The sequence below is a fragment of the Mus pahari genome, chromosome X, assembly GCF_900095145.1.
Source record: "Mus pahari chromosome X, PAHARI_EIJ_v1.1, whole genome shotgun sequence".
Lineage (NCBI taxonomy): Eukaryota > Metazoa > Chordata > Mammalia > Rodentia > Muridae > Mus > Mus pahari.
Genome location: NC_034613.1, coordinates 86,473,870 through 86,486,096, shown reverse-complemented (window position 1 = coordinate 86,486,096; position 12,227 = coordinate 86,473,870). Strand labels below are relative to the sequence as shown.

The 12,227-nt window shown below is 40.0% G+C and overlaps 1 protein-coding gene across 1 annotated transcript in view; it reads left to right on the top strand.

The window, feature by feature from the left end:
• Awat2 (acyl-CoA wax alcohol acyltransferase 2) overlaps nucleotides 1-12,227 on the top strand; it is a 42,365-nt gene that overhangs the window by 15,628 nt on the left and 14,510 nt on the right. Inside the window, exon 3 of the mRNA XM_021188407.1 lies at nucleotides 3,345-3,484. The gene's annotated coding sequence lies outside the window, so the exon portion shown is untranslated. The remainder of the gene's footprint in view (nucleotides 1-3,344; nucleotides 3,485-12,227) is intronic.

The following is a 12,227-nucleotide window of genomic DNA, read 5'->3' as shown; positions in this document are numbered from 1 at the left end:
TTCAGAAAGGCTGTAACTGGTACATTTTCACTAGATGTAAAGGAGTGATCCAGTTTCTTTGCATTCTTACCAGTATTTGGTGTTTCCGCTTTTTTTTTTTTTTTTTTTTTAAAAAGACTACACTGGATAAGTGCCATGATAGTTTCATTATGGCTTTAATGTTCTCCTGTGTAATTTTTTTCAGTACTGTAGATGAAACAAACCCCAGGGCCTTGCATGCACTAGGAACTTGCTGTACCTTGATGGTCATCTTTAAAATTTTAAAATTATTATTATTATTATTATTATTATTATTATTATTATTATTATTATTGGTGGTAGTGGTGGTGGTGGTGGTGGCAGTGGTGTGTGTGTGTGTGTGTGTGTGTGTGTGTGTGTAAGATATTTGTGTATGAACCTACATGTCCTGCTGTGCATGTGTAGAAGTCAGAGAACAAATTTGTGGAGCTGTTTTTCCCTTTTTCTGTGGGTTCTGGGGATTAAATTCAGGTCATGTCAGGTTTATGAGGCAAGCATTGTTAACCATTGAGACATCTTGCCTGATGTTCATCTTGTAATAGCCTCATTTTCCAATTATAAAATATATTTATTAATAAAATGTTTATATAATTTGCATGCTTTCTAAATGGGTCACTTTTTTCTGTTAGTTTTCAGAGTTCTTTTATATTCTAAAACTAGCTTTCTGTCAGATGTGTAGTTTGCAAATATTTCCTCCCAGTCTACAGCTTCCTTTTTCATCTTAGCAGGACCAGCCCCAAAGCAAAACCATTTAATTTTAAGGCTAGTTTTATATCTGAGTGGTAGACCCCTCTCCCCTAGCATGTGTGAGGACATGTTTTGGATTTCTAGTGCCTCAAAGGATTTTAATTATAACTAATTTTTCAGATGGGGGCTTGCTATGTAGCCCAGGCTAGCCTCAAAATTACAATCCCCTGCATTATGATAACGAGTGCTGGGTTGCAGATGTAAGCCATCATGCTTGGCCACATTTTTATTTTGGATTAAGCATAACTAACCAGCTGATATTACATGAGGTTTTTGTTTTGTTTTGTTTTGTTTGTTTTTTGGTTTTTGTTTTTTGATTAAGTATAACTAGCCATCAGTGGTTACATGAGTTTAAAGAACTCTTTGTCTAATCCTAAATTTTAAAGGTTATGTCCCCCGTCTTTTTTGAAGGGGACAAACTTTATTCAGACAAGAGTCTTTTCATATGGGCTTTCCTTCCTTTATGACCTGTAAAGATGTAAAGCAGAAAAAGATTCATCATATATATATATATATATATATATATATATATATATATATNTGTGTGTGTGTGTGTGTGTGTGTGTGTGTGTGTATTTATGTGTGTACATAATAGTCAGAAGGTAAGAATTGGCAGTCAATTCTCTCCTTCTACCATGTGGGTCCAGACTTGCTGAAGGTTTCTTTACCCACTGAGACATTTTGACAGTTCCCCAAATTTTACTGTATGTAACCCCCACTTATCTATTTTTTGTTTTCATTCTCTCTCTCTCTCTCTCCTCTCTCTCTCTCTCTCTCTCTCTCTCTCTCTCTCTCTCTCTCTCTCTCTCTCTGTGTGTGTGTACATGTGTGATAACCAAGAAATCACCAAAGGACAAAGTCATAAATTTTTTTATTTTCTTCTAGAAGTTTTTAAAAGTTAAAGATCTTATATTAGATCTTTATTTTTATATTAAATCTTTATTTTGTCTTGATTTGCTCTTTGGTTTGGGGATAAGATGATGGGTAAATTACTTGTTTTGCCCATGGATATTCAGTTCTCCTAGCATTTTCTGCATTTCATGTCTTCCCCATATTGTATACTTTTGGTACCCTTGTGGAGTGTCAGTTGACCCTATATGTGTGGAGACTTACTACTGGCCTTTGTAACTAACAAACCCAAAAAGTCATTTTACAGAACAGAGAGAGTATTTGTAAAGTATATATCTGTTGAAAAATCAGAATCTGAGGCTGCAGGTTTAGCTGAGTGATAAGTTATTTTGTTTAAAATTCACAAGGCTTTGTGTTTGATCCTCAACACTGTGCATACACACATGCACACATATGCACTATCTATCTATCTATCTATCTATCTATCTATCTATCTATCTATCTATCTATCTATAAATCTATCTATCTATCTGTTTTTTTTTCTGTAACACATTACAAAAGTCCTGACTTTTTTTTTAGTGTGCAAAGGACCAAAAGAGATTTTCCCCCAAAGATAGCACACAAATAACAAAAGGTCCATGGAAAATGCTCCATAATACTAATTGTGTAGAAACCACAATTTAAATCTCACTGCAGTACCATAGCACACCTACTAAGATGACTATTATCAACAAGGGAAATGATGGCAAATGTGGAGGATATAAAGCAAGCAGAGCTCATACAGATCATTGGTAAGAATGCAAATTAATGCAGCCAATTCAGGGAACAGACAGAGGTTCTTCTGTGGAAAAAAACCAAGGGAGCTGAAGTCACTCGGCCATTCTGTTTGAGCACAAGTACACTGTGCATTTAACCACTAACATTTTCCAAAACACTCTGAGATAGGTAAATTTGTCTTCGTATTTTACTGAAAGACTTACAGCTTCAGGGTTTAAAGTTCCATCGTGATATGTTTTGATTTTGTTTTTATATTTTGTTTTAAGTTTTGAAACTTAGACCTTACGAATTTGTTTTAGTTTGGATTTGGAGTTTTGCCTAGACCTATCCAATAGCTTCCCCCTCCCCCCCAAAAAAAATTCCGCTATTGAATGGGTTTTATACTTTTTTTAAAAATCAGCTTGGTATATTTTTATGAGTCGGTTTCTGGGCACTCTGCTCTGTTACAAGGAATGATCTGGAAGTCTATCCCTTTACCAACACCAGGAAGTTTTAATTGTATTATGTAGTAAGTTTTAGAATCAGGTAAACAATTTTCTTTAAATTTAATCTTCTCTTTCAAAGTTTTTTCAGTGGTCTAATTCCTTTAACTCCCTTTGTAAATTTTAGAATACTCTTCTTTATAGCTGCAAAAAAAATATTACTGGCATGTTGTCTGTCACATCTATTCTTGGTTTTCAACTGGACTAAACTTGGAATGAACTAAAACCCAAATGACACACATATGAGAATTTTTTTCTTAATTAAATCATATGAAGTGGGAAGTCCCACTTTTAGTCAGAATCTTTTGATGTGGGAAGATATATCTTTAATCCAGATCTCCTGAGGTGGGAAGATCCACCCTTTAATATGGGGCGAGACTTTCTACTGGTGGCCTATACAAAGGACATGGAAAAGGGAAGATTGCTCCCTCTTTGAATGTTTGCTTTTGCTTATGTCGTCACAGGCAAAAGCATACTTCAGGATTCTGGTGTATATGAAGACCAGCTGAAGCATCTAGCCTTGTGGCGTAAACATCTACTGAATTCTTGGACCTTCTGTTGGGAGACAGCCCTTGCTGGTCTAACTGGACCATAACCTGTAAGCCATTCTAGTAAGGCCCCCTTTCTATATTATATACAGAGATTTCTTTTATAAGTTCTGTTCCTCTAGAGAACCCTACTTATACACAACAGAAACCAGGAAAGACAAAGGAATCATAGGTAAGGGGAAAGAACTCTAGAGAGGTGGAAATGGGAGTATCCCACGACTCTGGCATCTCCAAGACCTTGGTAGTCTCCAACATAGCCCAGCCTTCACCTTCACAGCTTCACTTAATGGCCTTTATAAGCCTCCATGCAGGCGCTTCCTTGCCACAAGCCTGGCCTCAGCAGCTTTCCTTAGCCACCGAGGGAGATTCCACAATCTCTTTCTTGTATATTCCTTGATAAAGCCAGGACCATGTGGCTGAAACTGCCAAGTTCTTTGACTCATTGGAGTTGAAACATGGCCTCCTCCTTTAATTACATTGGCATCTGCTTTCTATTGTTGATGTTCTATTCTTCAGTACTTAGGCTTTTTTTTTTTTAATTACTTTTTACAGGTTGGAAGCTTAGTTTGTCTTACACTGAGGTCACCATTCCCTTTCTTTAATCCATTTACTATCAAGCTTTCCTATAAACTTTCTATCTCCTTGAGCACTGGGCTCCAATAAAACATTTCTTGATTTGCTTTTTCTCCTCATACACTTTGTATTTCTCCCTGCTCAATTTGATCCTTTTTATTGTACATTTGTGTGAATGACCACTAATAACCTCTTGATACAATCAATACTAGGCTGTCTCAAAATCTCCTCTGCCAATGCCATTAATCCTAAACTCTTCAATTTAGTTTTTGGATGATTTTTAGAACAAGAGTAAAACCCAGTCACATTCTTTACCAAAACATCACAAGTCTAGTCTCTAGACCATTCAATTTTTTTTTTTTTTTTTGGTTTTTGAGACAGGGTTTCTCTGTGTAGCCCTGGCTGTCCTGGAACTCACTTTGTAGACCAGGCTGGCCTCGAACTCAGAAATCCACCTGCCTCTGCCTCCCAAGTGCTGGGATTAAAGGTGTGCGCCACCATGCCCAGCTAATTTTTTTTTTTATGTTATAGAAATTTTATGTTCAGCAAAGTTTGCAAAAGCTGTTCATTTATATACTGTTAGTATAATGGTTAGGAAGAATTTTCACATGTGAGCTACTATGGAATGATATCACAATAACATGATCAAGGACGTTTCAAAGTATGCATAAATCATAATTTTCTTTTTTTTCTTCCAATTTTTATTAGGTATTTTCTTCATTTACAATTCAAATGCTATCCCAAAAGTCCCCTATACCCTTCCCCCCCTGCTCCCCTACCCACCCACTCCCACTTCTTGGCCCTGGTGTTCCCCTGTATTGGGGCATATAAAGTTTCCAAGACCAAGGGGTCTCTCTTCCCAGTGATGGCCGACTAGGCCATCTTCTGCTACATATGCAGCTAGAGACAGGAGCTCTGGGGGTACTGGTTAGTTCATATCATTGTTCCACCTATAGGGTTAAAGACCCCTTCAGTTCCTTGGGTACTTTCTCTAGCTCCTCCATTGGGGGCCCTGTGTTCCATCCAACTGTGAGCATCCACTTCTGTATTTGCCGGGCACTGGCATAGCCTCACAAGAGACAGCTATATCAGGGTCCTTTCAGCAAAATCTTGCTGGTGTATGCAATAGTGTCTGCATTTGGTGGCTGATTATGGGATGGATCCCTGGGTGAGGTAGTCTCTGAATGGTCCATTCTTTCATCTCAGCTCCAAACTTTGTCTCTGTAACTCCTTCCATGGGTGTTTTGTTCCCAATTCTAAGAAGGAGTGAAGTTAGACCAGTCAATTATATTCTTCCCCTCTAAAATTTCTTGAGATAGGTGCATATTATTCCTAGTACCACTGTCCTTGCTCCTACTAGGATGGACAGTAAGCCCACACTTGGAGCATCCAATTGCTTTTCTAGTCCAAAGTCCCCCAAATTTTCTATATTTCTCCAGACAACAGCATAGTCAGGTCTGCTACAGCAATACCTCAGTCTCTGGTACCAATTTTTGTCTTAGCCAGTGTTGGATTGCTGTGAAGGGGCACCATGACTAAGGCAACTCTTATAAAAGAAATTTTTATTAGGAATTTGCTTACAGTTTCATAGGGTTAGTCCTCCATTACCATGGCAGAGAGTATGGCTGCAAGCATGACTCTGGAGCAGTAGCTGAGAGCTACATCCTGATCCATAGACAGACAGACAGGGGTGGGGGCTGGCATGGGATTTTGAGACCTCAAAGCCCACTCCCAGTGATATATGTCCCCCAACAAGGCCATACCTATTCCAACAAGGCCAAACCTCCTAGTCCTTTTAGTCCTTTCAAACAGTTCCACTCCCTGGTGACCAAGCATTCAAATATATGAGCCTATGGGGGCCATTCTTATTCAAACCAGCACAAGGTGTCTATCAATTCATTTGAGAAAAGTTGACATTTTTTTTATGTTGATCCTTCTAACCTATGAACACTGTGCCCATGTCTATATTTATTCAAATAAAATTTTTTGATGATTTCTTTCATTACCACTTTATCATTCTCAGCATGTAAATCTATATGTGTCATGTTAGATTTACTCTCCTGAATTCCTGTTTTTGAGTGATTATGTATGGCATTTACATTAGTTACTTTTCCTCCCTGCTGTCATAAAATACCTGACAAAAGCAGCCTAAAGGAAAACCTTATTTCAGCTCATGATTTGAGAGGCTATATCCCATCACCTTGGATCATCCTCAGTGCACCTCCCCCCCCCCCCAACGTCATGTCATCTTCTCTCGGTATCTCACTGAGTTCACTTAGTGCTGCTCTTATGCACATGAAAAGTGTGTATGAGGTTACCCACAGAAGCATGGGCAGCCTACCAGTGACCATGCCACCAAGGAAAAATTCCCCTTTTCAGAAGCCATCAACTACCAATACCTCCTCAGCTGAGAGGCATTCTTTCTCAATCCATGCTGGAATTTTGAGTGGTTTGATTAAGCCACTTAATCAAGATAGTTTTCAGGTTTTATTCAGGTAAGCACAGATGCTCTGGGTTTGTGTTTGCAATAGCCATGTGATGCCCAGTGATAATGTGATGCCCAATGATGTTGTGATGCCCATTTCATAGTTCCCCTTTCCATGAACAGGCTCTTACTTTCTTTCCCCTTCCTCTTCCATGGTGTTCCCAGAACACTGGGGACGGGAGGGTGTTTAATATAAATGATTTATTTAGACTTGAGCACCCAGTCACTAATTCTCATCACTTTGACTAGTTGAGACTCCCTCATTAACCTCTACTCACTACAAATACATGCTTCTGTGACCAGGGTTGAGAACAGCACATCCAGCGGTATAGGCATAAATATTTAAAAAGCTTAATAACATAACCACTTAGCAAGATAATGATAGTAGGTTTCCCTATAGTGCCTATGATCTCCCAAGCTATAGGCTTTTGACCAAATTCTCAGTACCAGGCAAAGATGTTTTCCTCCTATGATGGAGGCCTCAAATCCAGTGAGAAAGTGGTTGGCTACCACATAACCACCATGATGTTATTTTACCAGTGAGCAAGTCTTTCATGGCAGGTTGGTATTATAGCATGTATGATCCAACACTTGGCAAGATCATCATTTCCATCACTACCACCATCAACCCGCACCTAGAAGTTTCCATAGCACTCTCTGAAACTATGTAAGTTATCCATCGAGGGGGTAGTTTCCTAGTCAGTTCCCAGACTGATTTATTTATGTGCTGCAACAAAATGTGTGGTGTCTTTAGATAGTGAAATTTAAGCTCTAAGTTCCCTCTTATACAACATCAAAAGGGAGGCTTGCTTCTAGATAGGACCAGAAATGTAAACTCCTCTTGTCTGTGCGAGTGTAATATGTATGGGTGGTTGTCATCCATCCATGATAGCTGGTGCCTATCCAGCTAGAGGAATGATAGTTTCTGCCCCAGACTGGACCTTCCATGGCTTTACACTGTCAGAAGATTCAGAGTGTTGGTGTATGTTATACAGCCTCCTGAAGAGAAGGCTAGACTCCTCTATTCCTTTTTGCTGACATGGATGTGTGTGTGTGTGTGTGTGTGTGTGTGTGTGTGTGTGTGTAAATGTGGGTGGGCCCACTGGTTTTTCTCCAGTTATGGCTGGAGTAGGGTGGTTTTAGTCTGCAAATTTTGTGTCTTGTAAGTTTATTATTTTGTAATTCCTTGGCTTCATTTGGTCTATGACTGTTAGTGCTTTTGGTCACTATATTTTTCAACTCCAAGCCTGACATAGGTAGGAAAAAGAGAAGATTGCTGTCATTACCCCCATCCCGAGATGATTCGGTGGTCTGCTTTCTTTCTACTCTTAAGGCCCCCCTACTCTGTTTGTTTAACACACAATGGAGAGGAGAGGAGTTTAGTTTTAATAGTAGGGTGAGAATAGCAAAGGATTTATAGTTTATCTTTCTTTCTCTTTTTTAAATTACATTTATTTATTTATTTATTTATTTATTTATTTATTTATTTATTTATTTATTTGATTGTTTTTTGTAGTGAGGTGTGTGTGCCATGACAGAAGTCACAGGCAGCTTGTCAGAGGACAAAGGACAAATGGTCAGAGGACTGTTTGGGGGAGCAATTTCTCTCTTTCCCCCTTTTCAGGAATCCTGGGGACTGAACTCAGTTTATCAGGCAAACTCACTGAGCCATCTTCCCGCCCCCTTTCTTCTAGTCTACTTTTTAATTTATACTTTTTTCATTTAATGTATTTTAATTATGTTTCCCCTCCCCCACCCCTCCTAGGTCCTACTTATCTATTTCCCTAACCACCCTTTTATGTTCTTTCTCTTAAATAGAAATGCTAAACACCTTCCCTTCCTGTCATTAATGTTTCAGAGAAATACCATGACTTAAAATGATTTTAACACTATTTTAGAAAAAATTATCATGTTGATCCTGAAAGAGAAATCTTTTGAGCTTTGATAGCTCAATATCAATGGGCAGGTATGTCATATTTGTCTGCTGCAATCAAGTTACTTTGTCATATTATGCAGAAGGGATGACAGATGCTTGAGGTCCTTGTAGATGGCGAGCTTCACTGTGTGGGTTTATTTCTATGGCTTGAAGTACAAAAACACCAGCTTTGCAATGCTGAGCTTTACCCTCCATCTCTTGTGTTAAGGAAGCCATAATTATTGTAGTATCCAATATGCCTTCTCTATCTCTACACTGATATTTCCTCTTTCAACATACTCACCCATATTGAAATTATAGTCTCAGCTTTATAGCACATGCTTTGCCTATATAACTTGCAATAGATTAGCTGTCTTCTCTTTAGGCCATCCTCTGAACTGAACTTTGGATAAGGAATAGATAGTAAAGAATTTAAAATTTTCTTCCCTAATAAGAAGTGCTGGAAATAATATAGGCCATCTTATTGATTAAAGGTAAGCTTTGCCAGTTGGTGAGATGTGAGTGGCTGGAGATCAGAGCCAGTCCTGCAAGGGACCATGATGTCTTGTCTCTAAAGAAATCAGGAATAAGTGGCAATTCCTTTCCTATGCCACACCCCCAGTCCCTATCTCCTAGCTCCTGCTCCCTATTCCATAATCCCACATCTTTTTTTCTTCCACTCACTAGTTTATCATCCTCCCTGACCTGTGAAGGCCTCCTAAGACTGTTAGAGATGGTGGTTTGACATGGTAATCAGTATTTTTATTCGTTTGATATATAATGGTTCCTGAGTGTTTGCACTGGGTTTTTAGCCCACTTCAGAGGCAAGTTTCCAGGGAGCTATTGAAAAGAGTTTTCAGAAGGCCACTGAGAAATTGTCATATAGAAGGCGTATCCAAGTCATCCTCATTAGAGACATTAGTACAGGATGTTATTTAGCCTAAAGAGCAGGGGTATGAGGAAAGCATGCCTTCCTGTCCTAGTATGCCAGTGCTTGGGCGTCTGGAGAGTTGTCTTAGCAGGCAGATGAGGGGTTATCTTACTGGGCTGTAGGTGTTGGGATTTGAATCCGGAGGTAAAGGTAATTGAGCAACAGAGAGCTGACCTCTCTGAAAGCTTTTAAGTAAATCACTGAAGGTTTGCTCTTTCCTCATCCTCCCACCTATTCCCCAGGGTAATAGGGCCACAAGCTGTTTCTGTACTGTTAGGCCTCTTTTCTGTGCTGCCCCTGAACCTTGTTCCTGACCGTGTTCCTAGATTTCAGCTGCCATGTTCGTTCATTCATTCTACCACCAGGTGCCAGCTGTACCATGTGCCAGGCACTGTTCTAAGTATTACAAAAGCAACAATGAGTGAAGTAGACAGAGATCCATAACCTCAAGGAGTTTATAGCTGGAAAGATGAAAACCAGGACCTGTAGAATGGCATGGAACACTTATGTCAACCTGTGTGCCAGAGTAGAGGAGATAGCAAGCTCCAGCCTTCTAGGTTGTCAGGGACCCACTCTGGCTCCTCTGAACTGAGTTAGAACTTTCTTTCCCCCTTCATCATTAATCTTTTGTTTGTTTGTTTGTTTGTTTTTTTGGTCAGGCCTCTGTCCCTGATCATTCTTAGTTTGCCAAATGGGAGAAATGGAAAAGTGGCACTTGAATCAGAATACCTAAAAGCCCTCCCCACTTTGTTAGGGGCGAGCATCATAGGAGTGTGAGACTGGATGCCAGGCATTCAAGAGCAATCCCTCCCTCCCCCGAGCAGGTGAAGATTTTGTTCAACAGGGCATAAGGGATGGCCTGACCGCTGGGGCAGCTGAGAAATTACATGTGATATGCAAACCTCCCTAAGCTACTAAGATGGAACTTCCACAATGTGACTTCTAGCGTGTGACTTGCCTCAATCATATGACCCTGAATCATACATAGCATTGCAAAATTTGGCAAATGAAGGTATAGAATTCTATTAAATTTTAATTTCATATGAACAACAACATTTTCATATAAGTATGTCCTATGCAATACATTTTTTCTGAAGCAGTGATGTTTTAGAGCAAGTATATCCAGAGTATTGCATGGGGTATATTCAGACAACACTACTCATGGTTTATCTTAAATTCAAATTTAGCTGGTCTACTGTATTTTATTTGGTAACTATGCCTAGGTGAAATGAAAATTACTATATAAGGAAAGGACTGGTTTTATTTTTGGTCTGTTTACAGAGTTCTGAAGCAGAACTGGTCTGGGTTGGCTTTGGGTTCAAAGCAGGAAAAATGCTTTCACTAGTAAGGGCTCAATGAAGGCCATGGGCAGGCTACCTCAACTGGACAAGTTGTGGCTCTATTGGAGAATAGCTGTTTTCTTGGTCACCTATGGCCATCAGCTATCAAAGAGCAGGGGTTACCGTGGTGATCTATATAATGCTTAGCCTCATAGTGATAGCTATGAAATAAACAATACAGTGATAATTAGCTCTATGGTTATGGAGGAGGGGTGGGAGGGTCAAGAACCCTCACCTGGAAGCCACCACTCTGTCCTGCCCCCCCCAGCTCTATGTTGATTTTAGTAGATGCTAGATTGTAAGAGGTAGGTTAACTGAAGGTAGATCTCATCCATGCACCTTCGGTGAAATCTTCAACCATACAGGGATGGAACTTTTAGGTGATATAGCTTTTTTCATGGCTACTTAGACTTCTGTAGGCAACCCTGACCCACACACCTGTAAGCCAAGTAAAATCCCCAAGTTAGCCTTGGGTGGAATGCTTCCTTTTTTCTGTCTTTGGTGCATTATCTAAACACAGCAGCCTCAGACTTTCTAAGGATTTGTGAGCACAGAGCAGAGCAGTGATCCAAGGGGTGGGACTACAGACTGGAAGATTCTAAGAAGTCTTGGCTATTTCCACAGTTTAGGATAAGGATGGATATACCCGAGTTAAGCTCATGGTCTTTTCTGTACAGCTAGGAAGACAGAGCTTATAGAATATTCCAAATGCTCATACAAATGTGTATGTGAGCTCTTTAGTGTTCAACACCTACAAGATAATGCCACTCAGAAGGAAGGACATTCTGGGACAGGAATACTTTAGCTTTGGGCTTTCCTTAATGTTCTTCACTATTTCCCCCCTCATTCTCTTAATGGAAGTGACATCAGCAGCCTATGTGAACATCATTTTACAGTTTACAAACTGACAATCTGTCACTGCTTAGTACCTCCTATTTAGAAGTGAGGAAACCAAAAGATTTTTTTAGTGCCCCCTAGGCTGAGCCTTCATCCATGTAGGCCTTTTTATAACAAATGTCAGTGAGCATCTCTATCCATGGCCTGTGTTAGCAGCTTGGCTAGGAGAAGAGTAAGACCAGACCAGGGAGTTTCCAGAGCAGAATAGGTGGTTAGGAAGCAGGGTCAGGAGAACAGGTGCACTAAGTTTTGGGAGCAGCACACTGTCACAGGGCCAGCTTTGACAGGAGTGAGGAGTCTCCCTCAGGGGTGGTTTGTTGGAAGGAAGGTGCAATCACTCGGGTCCATGCACTCTTCCTTTCCAGCAGGAGGTTCTTTCTCTCAGCAAGTCTCTACTTACTGCCTTTGACCTTTGCCCCTGTCAGTGTCCTGGGTAACTCCAGCATTTGGCTCACAGCTCTCCACTGAAATGACATCTGTTTAATGAAGAAGTACAGGTTTTTGTTCCTTTAGACCCCCAAAGGCCATCACTGAATACTCAGCTCCAACCATTTTGTCAAATGCAACCTTTCATGTAATTCCAACATTGAACAGATTAACACAGCTAATTCCCTGCTCTCTGTGTCTGTGTGTGTGTGTGTGTCTGTGTCTGTGTGTGTGTCTGT